This window comes from Leptidea sinapis, chromosome 17 (genome assembly GCF_905404315.1).
Source record: "Leptidea sinapis chromosome 17, ilLepSina1.1, whole genome shotgun sequence".
In the NCBI taxonomy this organism is placed as follows: domain Eukaryota; kingdom Metazoa; phylum Arthropoda; class Insecta; order Lepidoptera; family Pieridae; genus Leptidea; species Leptidea sinapis.
In genome coordinates, this window is record NC_066281.1 from 12,394,907 (window position 1) to 12,414,560 (window position 19,654).

The window sequence follows — 19,654 nt, forward strand, 5'->3', positions numbered from 1 at the left end:
TAACCATAAAATCACTATATTAGAGTATATATATACGTGCACCCCTTTTGAACGGGACACTGTGTGATTAATAATAATAATTATGACTATTAATATTTCATGAATTAAAGAAAATGACGAAGCATGTGTCTACTCCTTAATTTATCACATCTTTAGCTATATATATATATATACGTATTTTGAATACTCTGGGATGTTTTACAAATTTAGTAGTATAGTATATATGTGACGTCACACGAAATGGAAGAGAGCGCCATCTAAAGAATATAATATGAAATATTAAATTCTTTTCTTTTCTGAAAATAAGGGACGAGACGAGCAGGACGTTCAGCTGATGGTAATTGATATGCCATGCCCATTACGATGCAGTGCCGCTAAGGATTTTTTTAGAACCCAAAAATTCTGAGCGGCACTATAGTTGCGCTCGTCACCTTGAGACGATAGAAGCCCGTCTCATTTGCCCAGTAATTTCACTAGCTATGGCGCTCTTTAGACCGAATCAAAGTAATGTCTACACATTACTGCTTCACGGCAGAAATAGGCGCCGTCATCAGCACAGAGGAGGTTTTTAGTCGGTACATCCGAGCCCGACATATGGGCCCCGTTTCGGCGTCTTCAATACGTAAATGTATTTTCCTACTCTCCAAAAAAATAAGCCTTTAGGGCTCTCAGCACAGAGGAGGATTTAAGTCGGTAGAGGGTTTTTACACCCGAGCCCATCATATGGGCTCCGTTTCGGGGTCTTCAATACTTAAATGTATGCGTAATTATTACCTTAAAAAAAGGTAATTATTCAAGGCAGACTCTGGTTACTTTCAACACTAAGTATGGAGCCTCTTAATAAGGGTTTATCTTCTTTTGACAATACCTACTAGTCATTCCAGATTTTTTGTTCAGCACAGTGCCGTAAAATAATAGGTATATATAGTAAAAAATGTGCCAATATTGTTGGTACACTTTAAGTAATTAATATATTATAAGAATAACAACATAGTTATCTTGTAAACTCACTTACGAACAGTTATTTTATCAGTTACAAAAAGATCAATTTTAAATTCAATTTGTCAACTTGATATCTCAAGCTCGAAGTTAATTCAGTCAAGGGTGTTACTTTTATATTGACTTCATTAAAATTACGTATTCGTTTTCTGTAAACAGCTTTCATGGTTATTGGCTACACTCACATGGCTTCGCAAGCTTGCGACATTTCGGCACTATTGCAAGCCCTATTATAGCATTTTCTTTTTATCATTGTCATATAACATTAAAAACCTAAAAAGAGATTTTATCTCAACTTTTTTTTTAAATTATGGAAAAGGAGGACAGACGAGTGTACGGGTCACCTGGTGTTAAGTGATCACCGCCGCCCATATTCTCTTGCAACACCAGAGGAATTACAGGAGCGTTGCCGGCCTTTAAGGAATGTCCCCATGTCGTATCATCCCGGAAACACTGCAAGTTCATGCCTCAGCTTTGTAGTACAAGTAAGAAAGCTCCTTGAAAACCGCACTGTGGAGGACCGCCACACATCCAGATGGTGGGGACGTATGGCTCAGTCAAAATGTAAAAAAAAAATACAAACGAAAACATTTACAGTATTTGCGAATAGTTTAACACAGCTGAAAAATACAAATAGATTTGCATTGACCTAAATATCTTGTAGAATTTGAATTTTTAAAAAAAATAATGAGTTTACACTGTGTGACAATTTTGTTTTGCCGACTGTACTTTCTATTATGACTTCATAAGTCACCGGCGAGCATTGTCATGGCTTATCTTGTAATTTTTGATAGGCCATGGTCACTTAACACTTCAAATTGCTTCGGATAGCTGTTTATTTATTTTAATGGCAGTGTCGACTTAAAGAGCATTCCACTAATGAACTCAAGTGCATTGAAACAATGAATATTATGACATATAGTAAGTAATTGATGCGAGAGTAAAACGTACTAAACAATCACTATTTTATCTTTTTGAAAATTTAATGTGACTGATTTATTTACAAATAAGGATTTATGTCTTCTTTCGGAATGATTTATACTTGAAAAGGTGTTAAATGTAATTATTGAGAGGTACTTAGGTTATAGTGTAGTAGACTTCTGCATTCATAATAATTTGTTATTTTTAAAATGATAATTTTCACTTCTGGGATAAATTAAATATAATATGTGGCATTGTTGATTAAAATGCAGAAATTATCAATTAAGTAATTAATATAAATGAATCCGTTACTAGTGAAATTACTGGGCACCTTCCTACCTTCGCACGACACGCCACAAGTTAGGATATCATCCCCACCATCTGGATGTGTGGCGGTCCTCCACAGTGCGGTTTTATAGGAGCTTTCTTCCACGTACTACAAAGCTGTGGAATGAGCTTCCTTGTGCGGTGTATCCGGGACGATACGACATGGGTACCTTCAAAAAAAGCGCGTACACCTTCCTTAAAGGCCGGCAACGCTCTTGTGATTCCTCTGGTGTTGCAAGAGAATGTGGGCGGCGGTGATCACTTAACACCAGGTAACCCGTACGCTTGTTTGTCCTCCTATTCCATAAAAAAAATCGTTCATAAATTTTGGAAACAAATTAATTTCTGCTGTCTAATAAATAATACGACATATTATGTTTTTATATATTTATTATTGTTTCTCAAAGTATATTCGTTCATTCTTAACACAGTTTTTCATTCATTTGGAACCATTGTATTTAGCAGTTCTGCCAATCCTCCTGAGGAATGTCTTGAATAGCCTCTTGGAATGGATTTATCGCCTCTTCGGGACTTGTAAATCTTATATCTGAAAGAAATAAGAAAGAATAATGTTTGCATGTAACGTATAGTGCCTATATGTAAATATAAAACATAAATATTAAAAGTACCTAGTAAAATTACTGGTATTACTGGTACCAGCTAGTAAATCATCTTATGTCTCACCGCGACGAGCGCAATCGTAGTGTCGCTCAGAATTTTTGTGTTTGGCAAGAATCCTGAGCGGTACAGCATTGTAATGGGCAGGGCGCATCAGTTACTATCCGCTGAACGTCCTGCTCGTCTCGTCCCTTAATGTCATAAAAAAGTTGTTTGTGAAATATTATTTTCTATAAGTCACAAAACCAGCGATGGTCTTCCGTTCTATCTGTGAATTCCCCTTTATTTTTTAGAAAATAAATCACTTGATGGTGGTCACATAAGCTTATTATATACTAGCGTATAGACAAACGAAGCGTTCGAGAGAGAAGAGCATCTGTAGCGGATAAATAAGATAAGAAAGGTAAGCGAATCTATTATTACAGTAACAGATATTGATTGACAATTCTTAAATAATATAATAATATTAACGCACGTTCACATGAATTATCTTGCCCCAAACTAGGCAAAGCCTGTACTATGGGTACAAGAGAACATATAACATACTAGCTGACCCAGCAAACGTTGTATTGCCGATATTAAAATAGCGATACAAAAGTAACTGTTGATCGTAGATGGGTGAAAATTTGAAGTTGAATGTATTTTTAATGCTGACTCATAATCAAATAAATTTAAAAAATTAAAAAAAAAAAATTGGTGTGGACCACCCTTAACATTTAGGGGTATGAAAAATAGATGTTGGCCGATTCTCAGACCTACTCAATATGCTCACAACATTTCATGAGAATCGGTCAAGCCGTTTCGGAGGAGTACGGGAACGAACATTGTGACACGAGAATTTTATATATAAGATATAAGTGTCAGTCTTAGTTCTATTTCATTAATTATTAACATTAAATAAAATTACATAGCAGACGGTAATCACTGGTTGGCTCTGCACAGGGTTTCCTAGTGAGCCATCCAGAGGAATTTAATTTAAAGGTGCCTCTTTGTTTCCGTTTTTGAGACTGAGACTGTAAATTTATAATAGGCATGAAGAACAATGTATTTAATTATAATTAATAATAAATAAATGAAATGAAATGAAATATACTTACTTAAACATACATACTAATCCTAACTGCGCCTACCAGTTTAATAAAATAACTTAATTATATAATATTGACACACTTTAACACAAATTATCTTACCCCAAACTAGGCATAGCCATGTACAAGTACAAAGCTGTACTATGGGTACAAGACAATGATATATTTAATATAATATACTTACTTAAACATACATAAATACATATAAACATCCATGACTCGGACACAAACATCCCTATTCATCATATAAATGATTGCACCTACAGGGATTCGAATCAGGCCCCTCTAGTTTAGTAGTCAGGGTCACTAACCATTCGGATATATGGTTCATCAGCGACGGCGACGCTTCGAATTAGCTGCTTAATATTTTGAATATTAAACTAAATAACCTCTAACTAACGCGCACATGTTAAGCATAATCGGACTGTTAAGTCGTTCTATTCGAAATGACTGTCTTTAACTTTATTGTTGGCCTTCAATCTGATCACAAATTTAAATTTACATGAGTGAATTTAGCCCCTGCTTGATCTAGAGATTCTAATGCAACTCGGAGTTTCGTGCCGTCTAGAGCAGGCCGTCTTCTAAAACTATTTTTATAAAGTTGTAAATTACTCTGATATATTATGCTCTGACTAATCACACTTCTAACGTTTCATAGCCAAGCGTAATAGCTCAGTATCATTCAATTCCCACGAACAAAACTAGTGCTCAGAGGGCGTACCATCAACTTTTAATAAGCGAAGCGATTCCGATGCAGTTAGATTTAGGTACCTAAACTGAATCGCTAAAAATTCGTACCATGAAGTGCCTTTTACTGAATTGCGTTTGGATCCCTTAAGAAGAATGAACGAAATAATTTTTTTCTGTGGTGAGAAAGAGATAAGTTTGTCTCTCTTACTCGAACCATATGCGTTGCGTTTCGAAACCTAAAATGATATGATTTTAGCGGTTTTTTTGCGTACAAAATACTAAAATAACATTTTAAAATTGCGCTTTATAGCGTCAATTATAAACCATTAAGTCTTTTTTTCTTCTTAAATAATAGTAATATAAATAAATATAGTTCTTTGAATTACAAATTAAATGTTTGTTTAGGTGTTTTCGTAAAAATAACGAGTTATGAACGCACCTCCATTGGTGTTTGAATTGACAGGACCACAGAGTAATTTTTTTTAATTCGTTCGTGCGCACAGGCTATAGTCCGGGCCCTTACTGCCTCGTCTTTAGTATTTTCATTTTTGGTATTTATTTTCAGTATTTTGTTTAAAAAAAAGTCCGATAATGTATTCTCACCTCATCTTTCACCAATAAAATTTTCCTTTTCTGTATGTTTTCACTATTTTTAAAAGTTATTAACAACACGATTCACTTTCCTTTAAGGAAGTAGGAACTTTTTCGAATCGCACACTTTGACACAATAGTTATCCCGTTTCGGTTGAAATATTACCTCATGGTACGAATGAATGAACGAACTAAATCAGTTTGCGATTCAGTTGATATCATTTTTGACATTCAATTGACATCATTGCGATTTAATCAGTTGATTTGACGTCAACCTAAATTAGATAGCTCTAATCATGTCGTGGTACGAAATAGCAAAGCAGTTCATTTTAGGTTGTCAATAAGAGTTCATGGTAGGCCCCCAGAACGCCAAAAGAAGTATTCACTTCGAAAATATTGTACGTTTTCCTTAACTAAACAATAATGTTAAAATAATATAATCTTAATTGCAATATATATAAGTTACTAATGCACGTATTTTAATGGGCGCATTACTTCATGGAGTGCAGTTTAGTTCAACTTGAGAGATAGGATAGTTTTTATTTCGATTTGGGGCCCATAATTATTTTTATTTCCAATATTTGTTTTATATGGACATATTTTCTGTGAGAGAATTGATTAACGCACGGTTCGACAGTTCTGCTGTGAAACAATTTCATTATAACAAAAAAGAGTATATTTTACGAAATCATTCTTGATGTTATGAAATATTTATTGACAAATTCATAAGAAACAGTATATTATTTATTATTATACTATAACTAGTGGACCCAACAGACGTTGTCCTGTACACACGTCTTAAATTTGAAAAATCTGTCCAGCCGTTAGGAGGAGTTCACTAACATACACATGAGCAGGAGAATTATATTATATGGACGTAATTGAGAATCTAAACCAATCTCAAATTCACTGAAACAAACAAAAAGTCATCAAAATCGGTCCAGTCGTTTAGGAGGTATTTTAATTGGGAATCTAAACCATTCTTGAATACACCCGAAGACACACATCAATCTCAAATTCACTGGAACACACAAAAATCTCATCAAAATCGGTCCAGCCGCCTAGGAGGAGTTCAGTGACATACACACGCACACAAGAATTATATATATAAAGATATTACAGAACGTCTGTCATATCAGCTAGTTTAAAATATAATATTGACACACTTTTACACAAATTATCTTGCCCCAAACTAGTCATAGCCTGTACTATGGGTTCAAGACAACGATATATTTAATGCAATGTACTTACATACATAAATAATACCATTGCTATAAAACAAGAACTATAATAATGTCTCAATGTCGTAATATAATATGATTTATTGTCAATAACTACGCCGTCTTCATGGATTTATTTTATTCCCCTAGTAATAATATTTATGCTTGATTTGTTCGAGCCATCGACAGGCGGAAATTTTAATTTATTCGCTTGAAACTATTTGTTTTTATCATAAAGAAAAACTTGATTTCATTCAATTAAGGAAGTTACGGCTAGCTGGTAATATTTTACATGAATTGTCAATTGTTTGACTTATATCTATCGATACTTTCATTTCCTTTGAACCATTTTGTAATGTACTAGCTTTGTTAGTATTGAAATTTAAATGGAAATTTAGTTTAAAACTATAGCTTCTATCTGTAATTAATTTTTATTTTTCAATAAATATGAATATTTTTTAAGTTTTCTAATTCATATTCAGTTACTTCTATAAATTGTCTGTCAGTTTACTCCAATATCAAGATCAATACGACATATTGGCGACATTTAGCCCAGTGGTAAGTGACCCTGCCTAATGAGCTAGAGGTCCCGGGTTCGAATCCCGATAGGTGCAAGCATTTATATGATGAATATGTTTGTTTCCGAGTTATGGACGTTTGTATGTATTTATGTATGTTTAAGTAAGTATATTGTATTAAATATATCATTGTCTTTTGTACCCATAGTAAAGACTATGTTTGGGGGAAAGATAATTTGAGTAAAAGTTTGTCAATATTATATTATTATATTACAAGCTGACCCAGCAAACGTTGTATTACCGATATTAAAATCGCGATACAAAAGTAACTGTTGATCGTAGATGGGTGAAAATTTTAAGTTGTATGTATTTTTTAAGGCTGACTCATAATCAAACAAATTTGAAAAAAAATTAAAAAAAAAATTTCGTGTGGACAACCCTTAACATTTAGGGGGATGAAAAATAGATGTTGGCCGATTCTCAGACCTACTCAATATGCTCACAAAATTTCATGAGAATCGGTCAAGCTGTTTCGGAGGAGTACGGGAACGGACATTGTCACGAGAATTTTATATATCAGACGAGAATTTTATATATAAGATATTATTAAACTGGTAGTTTAGTAGTAGTATGGATTAGAGTCTAAACTTAACTTACTGCGTTTCCGTCCACACCAATAAAATTGTTGTATGCAATGTTTGTATTTAAATTTTTTTTAATTGACATAATATTGCACCGGTTCTTAGAAAGGTACCAACTGACTCGGCTGAAGTCAGATAAAACTTCCTGTCGTTTTCTGTAAAGGGAAAAGAGTCGTCTATCGCTGAGGACAATCGAGGCAACACCTACCTAAAAGGCGGGATCACTCTATGATTCTGCTGGTATTGATGAAGAGTATGGATGGCGCTGATCACTCACCATCACGTTATCCGTTCAGTCATTTTAAGGATGAATAACATTCTAAGAATATGCTAGTTAGTACACACACCAATGCTGGAGTATCCTATCCATTAAGTACCAAGCTATGGGCGCTGGTACGCGGCACTATCCAATTAGTAACACAGCGGGACGTGGTCGCTACTTCATGTGGGTTTTCCAAGCACTTATCTAATTGCATCTGACAATTTTTCCTGTCAGTTACTAGTGTGACGCTTCCCCATTAAATAGATGCCTCTTATGACACTCACCAGCCTGGGAAGTCCCTTTAATTGTACAGTTTGACATACTAACATAGACTTAATAAAAAAAACACACACACACGCAAACACATACACACACACACGCGCACACAAATATACCACTTTTTAGTGAGTTTGCTAATTACATATAATAATGTATAGCCTTTCGGAAGGACCTTGCCTCTGCAACTCAGGGTATCCTACCGCAGAGGGTAGGGCACAAAACATTCTGAACCCAATAGTCTTGAATAAATGATGATTATTATTACATGCAAGGATTGAGTAGCTACCATTGAAGTACAATAAATAACTAGACTCACAACCACACTCAAAAAGTGTCTGAAGCAAAACTCTGCCTACGCGTCTATTAGGCAGAGTTTTATACAATAGACATTGAACATTACTTTTACGAAAAAAGGAGTTTAATTGACAAAAGAGACTGTAAAGTAGATCCTATAGATGAAGCCACAACTTGAGAGAACAAAACATACAAGATTTTTAAACGATACGTCACTCGAACGGTTGGCTCAGTTGGAAAGAGCGCTTGCACGGAACGCAAGAGGTCGCGGGTTCGTGTCCCGCATCGTTCATAAAATTTCGTATACCTACATAATTTTTTTTATGGAATAGGAGGACAAACGAGCGTACGGGTCACCTGGTGTTAAGTGATCACCACCGCCCACATTCTCTTGCATCACGAGAGGAATCACAGGCGCGTTGCCGGCCTTTAAGGAAGGTGTACGCGCTTTTTTTGAAGGTACCCATGTCGTATCGTCCCGGAAACACCGCACAAGGAAGCTCATTCCACAGCTTTGTAGTAGATGGAAGAAAGCTCCTTGAAAACCGCACTGTGGAGGACCGCCACACATCCAGTTGGTGGGGATCATATCCTAACTTGTGGCGTGTCGTGCGAAGGTGGAATTCGGCGGTAGGAATCAGGTGAAACAGCTCTTCGGAACACTAGCCATGATAAGTGCGGTAAAATCTATATCTTATAGTGTAAGCGGGAGAGTTACTGTACATAATAAGGCACTTATATATTTTCTTCATTTTTGAGAAGTCATCAATCTATTCAATATCTGGAACTGATTATAATGCCCATAACGATTTGACACGCTTGAGGAATTCCAATCTACGAACAGTGACTGAGCACAAACCTCAAGTCCTTCGGATGATTTTGTCCAATTATCAAAAACCATTTATCTTTTCCATGATCCACAATTTAATAGAAAATTGAGCTAATTAATTGAGATATACACCTTTTCTTGCGAGTTTCTTTCTACAGGAAATGACTTGAATAACGATGACTACAAAACAAAGTAACCAAGTGAAAAGTCTTTAATTCTTATACCTCTATCTATCTTATGATGATTGTGTTTTATTTATGGTATACCTAGTAAAACAAATGAGTTTGTGATCACCGGTCACCATGTTTTTTTTTTCAAAACGAGAGAAATCGAAATAGCTATCCCAGTCTTCTAAATCTCCAAAAAATCTGTTTTTGTTCCATTTCATTTCAAGTGGTCTGCTGACAGGCAGATAACTCGCCACGTAGACGCTAAAAAGTACTACGTCTGCATCTAGTGATATATATAATATATAGCCTATATGTAGTGCCGGCCTCTTGTTAATATTTATGATGGATTTGAATTTATACTCTTAAATTATTTTACCAATAAATCGGCAAAGGGACAAACAGACAAAAATTCTAAAATGTAGATACTCATTTTAGGCACTCTCTCTCTTTTTTGTAGGCTTCTCTATTGATAGTAGAGCACACAGCAAGAATTATACTATTAAAACTATATTTGTGCATTAAATATACATCGACATATTGATACATTTGCCGATAATTCTTTTAAAATTATATAACATGTTTATATTTACACGAAAATAAAGAAAAAGGGGAAACATAATATTCCAATTAATGTTGTTTTAAATGTAAGAGGGGGCAAATGGGCAATAGGCTCACAGCATGGTGAGAGGTGAGGCAACCGCCCATGGACATCCAGAACAACAGGTGTCAAGAGATGCGTTGCCGGTCTTTAAGGTGGGAGTATGCTTTTCTCTTGAAGGTTCCTAAGTCGCATCGGTTCGGGAAAACAGCAGCCGGTAATTGATTCCACAAAGTGGCTGTGCTAGGTAAGAAGTTCCTTGTAAATGTGATAGTTAGTAAGTAGCCTGATTGGCCTAGATATGGACAGATAGTGAAGGTTTGCCAGGTATATTTATCTTGGAAAATTGAGATTGTTTTTTAGAGAAATTGAGAGGAATCTTTTTTAAATATTTAAATAAACTTGTGGATTTAATTCTTAACCCGGCTACTTGATCCTCCGAACAACATAGAAGAACGTTTGGTTGTATAGATGCTGTGCATCCAGATGATGGGCTTTTCCAACTTCCCCTCGTTACGAAAGCGGTAAAAGACGCTCAATAAGGTAATGTTCAATGTATAAGTACTGCTAATATTTTTAAGATATTGCCATTTGAAATCGACTTCAAAAAAGGTGATAGTTACAAATTCCAGAAGGCTACCAAAGCTGCGCCTTTTTTGTATAATGTATATATGATGTTGGTGTTTTTTTTAAATATTTAGAGAGTTAACTTATTTGTTCAGTGTTTGTTAAATTAAGCTTTGTTAAATTAGCTTAATGTTGTTATTATAAGTTATTAGTTTGTGAGCGATCTGAACAAGACTATAATACCTAAGTTATATTCGACAGTGTTCACAACAAAAACAGCTTGTCATATTTTTTATTGAAAAGTTAGTAGCGATATCGATTGTTTTTAGGACGGAAGTTGAAATTTGATGCCATAGTGATGACTGGACCGTGACTGAACACAGTACTATAGAACTGTGGCTCTCGCTCAACTTATTATTATTTAGTCATGCATAAACCTAAAGTATTTACTGAAAGGAGACGCCATGCGCATTGAAATGGGAACATTAAAGGCATAAAGGCATTTATTTGCTCAAAATTGATTCCTTTAGAATTCTTTTTGATGTCATTTCTAATATACAAGATACTACTACCGCTTCGGAAACAAATAGCGCTCTGAGAGAGAAGAAGCGGTGCAAGAAACTCTCCCAGCATTCTTTTTTTGCGCTCTTTTCAATAAAAATATACAATATTGTACAGTCATTTCTATCGCTATAGATCAATCATAATCTAGTCCCAGGCTGTCCAGGCAGATTTACGACTGAGCCATTTTTTAATAAAACATTTAAATTTATTTATAGATAGGTAATGCCTGAACAGTGGCTGGGACTTTATTATAGAAGTGTATACATTTACCCTTAAAGCTATTATGTATCTTATGAAGCCTACTAGAATTAGTTACAAGCAATCCCTTATTCTAGTGTTATAATAATGAAAATCACTATTAAGAGCAAAAAGGTGACGATTTTTGTGAACGTATATTAAATTTTCATAAATGTACTGACAATGAAAAGTCATAATATTTATTTCTTTAAATTTTTCTTTGAGAGACTGTCTATAACCAAGCTGATATATAGCACGAACAGCTCTCTTTTGCAGATTGTTGCAATTAAATTATATGCCATAGATTACTAATCCATAGATTATACATTAGAAAAATCCAGTGATTTAACGATGTCAACTTACAACGTATGGGTTTCCCCAGTATTTTTGCAAGTGAAACACTAGCTTCCTGGGATATGCGCAGCATTTAGGTCGTTCTCGATTATTACTCAGACCCAGTCAGTCCCGGAATCCAATTCCGAGTAGCAATATGTTTTGGAATAATATCGGCGAATAATTTTATATGGGCTTTAAGAAGTGTCGTAAGTTTAACCACTACAAAAATCCTATTTTTGTATTACTGCTCTTCGATAATTCTCCTCTTTATGCCTCGCCAAGTATCGGAGTACTGTATCAGGGGGTTGAGGTATGGCTAGTCCTATGCAAAATCGGTTTTGAAGAAACTCGGTGTCATCAAAGGAACTAGACAATACTGCAAGCCAGCCCAAATTGCAGAGGACTACTTTATTGACTGTTACAGACCAACAGAGTAATACAGTCTGCAGAACAACTCGTATCGCCGGGGAGCTGGAAATCTGTGCACAGCTCGATTACTTGACATACTTCGCTTCATTGTAAGTCTGAACGCAATAATCTGTGATTATCAAAGATAAAGATATCAAAGAATTGTATGACAGGTCATACAATTCGAATAGAATTCTCGAATAGAATAGGATCAGGATCCCTGCCATGAAATTCTAATATATTCCATCTGGATGCTTGTTGGCCATGATATGCCGATGCGGTATACTAACCCTTAAGAAAGGCGTTTGCACTGCTAATACGACTGGCAAACTTCTTGAGATTTTTTTTGATGCCTTAGAGTATATTGCTCATTTCCCATTAATTGACCCGTATGCTCGTTTGTCTTTATATTCCATAAAAAACTTCACCAATCATTATCTTTGTTAGCTATTTAAAAAAAAGAAATTATTATGTTAGTCGTATCTTTACAATAAACTAAACGCAATAGCAAACATCTATCCCCTAAATTATATTAATTGTAAGAAGGCTCTTCATGAAGCACTTCAAAATATGTCCTATGAAGATACAGAAAAATTGCTAATAGTGTTAAAATAAACCTAATATTTTATTTGTATTAGTTAATAGTCATTACTTTGAAGACATTGTTGATCTTTTTACTTTATGAAGTTTCTCTTTTTTGTGATTATTTAGTTTTAATATAAGCTCTTTACGCCTGAAATACAGGTTTACCTAGGTTCAGGCACAGTGTTAAATTGCTTTTAAGTAAAACTTGTATTATTATTCTTATTTTGAATTTTAATAATCTCTTCATAAATAAATTGAATTGAATCGAAATTGAATCTCAATCTATAGAAGGTATTTGCCATGAAATTTAGATGCTGTGTAGGTGAACAGGTTTTTATTTTTGAAAGGGTTCGAAATGTTTCACGTTGTATAATACTTCTGTTGTGTCACACCTTTAAATACGTAACATACTGCAATGTATATATGCAAGTCAGTTCGAAATCCTCTTGGTCTATTGGTTACTAGGACACTCACTATTATGCTTTATTGCCGCCTCCATTTCGTTAAATACTCTTAGTTCATAAACAAGCAACAAGGTAACTAATACAGGTCATATTTTGAGCTTCAGTAACTATCGTAGATTATTCATAGATTTCATGCACTTTTTTGTATTAATTTATATCAAAATTTTACTTTTCTCTCTCTGGCTATTAACCTACATTCATTTAGGATGATAACGCTTTTCTTATTACAAAGTGCTTTCATTGTTAACATTAAACAGTTTTTGCCACAAAATTAACTGTATTAGAGTTGGCTGTAAAAAGCTAGGCTTTACAAAGTTATACACTGTTAAATTAGTACGACTTTTTTGTTTTTATACATTTACGACTTTAGTTGTTTGAAATTAAATTGGCATGTGATTTTATTCTTATTTTTAAAATGGAAACTCAGAAATTGTCGCATGCCTACGCAATGATGATAGTGATAATACCACATTTCATAATCAATGAATATTTGAATAAATGAATTAAATTCATAATCGACATATTTTAAAAATAATAAGTAATTTTATTGTTTATTAAAGTCTCGGCAATTTTGGAATGAATAGTTCTATTAGAATACCAAGAATGCCTGGAATCTATAGATTTATGCACTGTTTACTAAGAAAAGTTTAGGCACTGCTTTTGCTAGAGTTTTTTGCGTGCCGTTTAGAAGAGGTCAAGTACTCTTAATTTAAATTCATTCAAATTTTTTATTGAAAATAGGATGTGAAATCACTTATTGAAAGTCAAAAAAACTACCACCGATTCCAAAATGAATGCCTCAGGCCTGAGAAGAATGGGCGCAAGAAACTCAGCGGGCTTTTTTTTTCATCAAAAATATGTTTTACAATTAAAGTAACATTTACAAAGAAACATTGTACAATTAAACTTATTATTTAATAGCCTAGGGCGGTCGCTCTATTCCCAATCTGTGGTATCATTAAGAAAGTCATTTATGTTATAGTAACCTTTACCAAAAAACTGCCCATAGCTTGCATTCCAAGAGATTTTGATACAGGTCGGATGAGTGCCAGTCTACAGTCATACTAAACTTCTTAAGGTGCGTTGAGCATTTTATTTGGATGTAATAAATTATACCGAGCCGTTAAGCTCGCCGATGTAACGTTTGTTTGGGTAGTCAGCTCGAGTCATACTTACACATGACATCCTACAGTATCAATTTACACATAAGTAATTATAATTACATTTTTTGGTGTTTCCAGGACGATACGAAATGGCTAACTTCAAAAAAAACGTGTACACTTTTCTAAAGTGCCGGCAACGCTCCTGTGATTCCTGTTGCCCTGCAAGAGAATATGACGTGATCACTTACAGCCAAGCCTGTACACTCGTTTGTCCTCTCTTTCATATTTTTATTGAAAAAGATTTTTCTCTTAATAAACAACAAAAAATACTTTATGTCGTAATATTAATTTCGTCTTAATTAATACTTACTTCTGTAGTTGGGACTTTTAAGCACACACTGTTTTTCCTCAATAGATTATTTTCTTTACATGCGTAGATCACAACCATAGCAGAATCAGTTCGTCCGTAAAAATGATTATAGTGCGCGTTTATACACTGCTCACCGCTCAAGATCCCTTCTGTGTTCTATGACTTTGATAAGTTTTGAACAACTCAATACATGAATGAAGTAGTTATTATGGTACGCAACTCGCAATCGAATGGTTATTTGTAATTATTATTTGTTCTAATAAACATTTATAAGCACATTTTTACTGCATTCTTATCATATTTAGTTTACGAATTACTGTATTGGGTACTACATATGCGAAAAGTTTTTTGAAGTAATACTCCTTTAGGCGCGTTATGAAATAATGATGAGAGTGAAATTTTACGATGCGCGCGCATCACTATAACACAAAAGTAACACGTTGAAGTTGGTTCCTAAAATTTTTTGACGTTTGCGTCATTCGTTATTTTTTTTTTTTGGTTTCTTCGTCCATTATTAGGACAGGCAAAGGGTTCAAGCAGATGCAGCCGTATTCATTATTCAATAATGAATAGTCAAAGCCATCTTTGCAAGATTTTTACAAAATTGTTCTTTCTAAAAACACTATTCTATAGCACGAGGAATAAATCATTTCAATGATTTTTGCTTCGTTAGGCCAAAGAAGTATAACTTCTTGGGTGCATACATAAGTATACACACACTTTATTAATTTATTTCTAAGCGTTGATATTATTATAACTAAGTAAGAAGGATCTGATGTTTAACACGAAATAAAAGACTTAAAGCGTGTCTTTACAACATTTATCTAGATCTGTGTGTTCCGAGAACAGAACTGAAGCTACCAAATATCATGACTGCCGTCTTACAAATGAGAAAATTTCGCTCTAATTATTTATGAATGTGTTATCGTCATATCTCGAGAACTCACGACCCGGCGTCTCTGGCACGACATGAGCAAAACCGATGGTAATTAGCAAATGTGGCTCTCTTTGTTCTCATGGCACGTTTTGCATTGATTCCCCATCTATTGCTATAAGACGAGCAGTGTGTAGAGGAGTCCGCGTCATTAATAAGCCTCCATTACTTTCATTAAAGCTATCGCGGACTGAGTTTCTTGTATCGCGACGTACCATTGCTATAGAATCGACCAAAGAGAATGTAAATACTACGTTATAAGAGGCGGGACTGCCTAAGCAAAAATTGAAATTTATTTAGTATGAAACGTGCTGTCATTTGACATAAGTTTGAAATAGCAGTAATTATATTATGGTAATTGGCCACGAAGTATAATCCAGCTAAGTTTGAAAGCGAACAGTTGCTTAGAACGTAGTGGATTTCGGCTATCTCCGTTTTTTACAAGATTATAGCCGTGACCTGTCAATCTATCAATGACTGCACGTTTCATATAATCGAGTGAATCACATTTTTCTTAGAGAGTTACGCTAGGCTGGAATCAACTTAATGACGACAACGAAATTAAGCGAAGGATACCTAAGTCGCAGCTCAGAAGCCATAGACAAAATTCTTTTTGATAGATGTCACGCTATGAAATTACTATTAAAAATTATACATTTTACATTTAGAATTAATACATTCTCATATATATTATATAATATTACGAACGCATTAAGCAAATTTTGAATGTTTTATATGAAACAATGGCACTAAAAATCTTAGTAATAATTCTAAGATAATTATTGCTTGTAACTGTAAATTTAATACATGTAAAGTTATGTTTGACATTGACATATTTATTTTGACAGCAAGACATATTAAATATGTCATTTTAAATGTATTGCAAACATTTTCAGCAAAGATGATGTAAATAGTGTGTAATACAAGGCGGGAATGCGTAAATAAACATTGAAATTTAGTTTAGTATGAAACGTGTAGTGAGATTTGACATAAGTTTGAAACAATAATTACAATATGGCGACAAGTATATTCCAGCTGAGTTTAAAAGCAAACAGTTGCTTAAAACGTAGTGAATTTCAGCTTTCTCCGTTTTTCACAAGATTAAAGCCGTCATCTATCAATCTACCAATCCCAGCACTCTGCATACAATCCCTTTTTAATCAGAGAGTTTCGCTTTTATACCTGACAATAATTTATTAATTACAGAATTCAATAAAAACATTCGAATCTGCAGAGCAATGATCTCGAATAATTCCGTGTAATGCTAAATCTCGTTATGGAAATGACTGGAATACCTAAGCAACTATAATAAATTAAGTTTCAGATTATCGTATGATCCAATCGTAAATTAAGACAAGATACATAATTAAGGCGAATAAATAAAATGGTTGGCATTTGGACGGGAGCACGTTTGATTCAGCGGACGATATAATTCTCCATTTTGAGCTATCATACCCTTTAATAAAGTATAATTTGATTCGATACATTTAATTGCGATTCAATCGCCAACAATATTGCAGGAGGCAGAAGTGTGTGGAGGTGGGACGGGGTCCTGAATGTCACGAGAACATTTTTAATTACGGCCGAGATATCATCTAACTGAACTCGAAGCCATAAGTTGGAGACATATCATGAAATTACAATTCATTAATGATAATCTTTTGTGCTACTAATTAGAATTTATGTAGATTTTAATAAGATGACGAGTCTACAAGCTCGTTTCTTTTTCTGTTGGGACAACATTATTGTCAGTCTATATATCTATCTGCCAAAGAGGATGTCAATACTACGTAATAAGAGACGGGGACTAAAATCGCCTGTAAAAATAAAGACCGCCTGAGTAAAAATTTAAATTTAGTTTTGCAGTTTTTTTTTATTTTTTTTTGAAAATAAGGGACTAAAAATTTAACTTTTACACAAAAATCTAATATAAAACCGTTGCAACTACACGCGTTTTAATCCTGTAAAAGTGTTTTATTTGAATTTAGTTTAGTATAAAACGTGCAGTCATTTGACATAAGTTTGAAATATTACTTATTACAGTATGGCGATTGGCGATGAAATATAATCCGGCTAAGTTTGAAAGCAAACAGTTGCTTAAAACGTAGTAGATTTCGGCTATCTCCGTTTTTTACAAGATTAAAGCCATCATCTGTCAATCTGTCAATGACTGCACGTTTTATACAATCGAGTGAATCGATTTTTTCTAAGAGAGTTTCACTCGCCTACTATCTGCTGTCAATACTTACTTTTTCACAGTCAAGTGAAACGAAAAACAAGTTCCAAATTTCAAATCATGAAACTGTAAAAAAACTTAAAACTTCTAAATCAAATCATTCACAAGATATAAAAAAAATCCAATAGGGAATTATTATTGGCTAACATAGAATCTGGAAATTTATCGAATATAACAATATTTTATTAATTTGTTGTTACAAAATTTGTGTTATTAGAAAACCAAGGTCCTTAAGCACTTAAATAAATTGATATTAAGTTTAATATTAAATGATTAGTGCTTAAAAAAACTTCTTTAAGCTAAATCGCCCATTTTAAAATATTTTTTGGTATTAAATCAACATAGAAACAGTGCAATAGACGGATTCGCAGTTATCCAATAATTTAACTTCGGATCGGTATTGTTCTAGGTTAATATTATTCTACAATTCTTACTAGCAGATAGGCAGTAGGAACTTAATAAGCATTAAAAATATTTGTAATTACTGACTCTTCTTACTTCATAGTTCGCTTTATCTTAGCAGTTCAATTTGCCGATGCATTTTTTACTACTTAAAGAGCCCTATCCAAAAAGAACCACGTCAAAAAGAAACTGAATTTTGTAACAAAAATCTTGTAGTTGTAGGTAAGATAATTAACTACCCGGATAACAACGTTGTTAATAATTGAAGTGAGAGATCCAATTAGACAAAGTTCTTCGTTGGAACTGGCATAAAAATACTCTAACACGTATAAGCGTTTGTGCTGCAGAAGAGGGCTATTTATAACATAGGTCTTTAAAATTCATTGAGAGCAAAATTCAAAGAAATTAACATCTTGACTGTTGCTTCTCAATATATTCTTGATAATGTAATGTATGTTCATAGGCACATAAGTGAATTTGCTCTAGCAAAGTTTCTAAACTGTCATAACCATAATTAACACCAGGAACAGGAATAAACTTATTATGCTACTCTACTCTAACTACTGGGCTAAGTCGAGTTAGTAAGTCTTTTGTGGGGCGATGTATATGCTTTTACAACAAGATACCAGAAAATGTTCAAAACAAAAGTATTACGTTATTCTATATTATATATATAAAGGTTACTATAACATAAATGACTTTCTTAATGATACCACAGATTGGGAATGGAGCGACCGCTCTCAGGCTATTAAGTACTAAGTTGTGTAATTAATAGTACAGTGTTACTTTGTAAATATATTTTTTTGTGAAAAAATAAAAGCCCGCTGCGTTTGTTGCGCCCGTTCTTCTCAGGTCTGAGGCATTCGTTTTGGAATGGGTAGTAGTTTTTAATTTTCAATAAGTGATGTCACATTCTATTTCGAATAAAAATATTTGAATTTTAATTTGAATAAGGGCAAGCAATCCCTGTGACTTTAATTCATATCTTTTCGTAATTGAGTAACAAACATCCAAATAAACTTATCCGTGAACGGCTGGATCACCTGGCGTTGCGTAGAGACGTCGCTTCATTGTGTGTCTTCTACCGTATTTATCACGGGGAGTTTAATGATATGCCACAAATTAGAATATCATCCCCACTATCTAGATGTGCAGTGTGCATCCACAGTGCGGTTTTCAAGGAACTTTCTTCCACGTACTACATAGCTGTAGAATGAGCTTCCTTGAGCGGTATTTCCAGCGTGGGTACTTTCATACAAAGCGCGTATGCTGTTTTTTTTTTATGGAATAGGAGGACAAACGAGCGTACGGGTCACCTGTTGTTAAGTGATCACCGCCGCCCACACTCTCTTGCAACACCAGAGGAATCACAGGAGCGTTGCCGGCCTTTAAGGAAGGTGTAC

The 19,654-nt window shown here is 34.2% G+C and overlaps 1 long non-coding RNA gene across 1 annotated transcript in view; it reads right to left on the minus strand.

Moving 5' to 3' along the window:
* Nucleotides 1-2,619: 2,619 nt before the first annotated feature.
* The window catches only part of LOC126969036 (uncharacterized), a 57,441-nt gene continuing 40,406 nt past the window's right edge, over nucleotides 2,620-19,654 (minus strand). The window contains exon 2 of the long non-coding RNA XR_007730333.1: nucleotides 2,620-2,794. This is a non-coding gene — a long non-coding RNA (uncharacterized LOC126969036). The remainder of the gene's footprint in view (nucleotides 2,795-19,654) is intronic.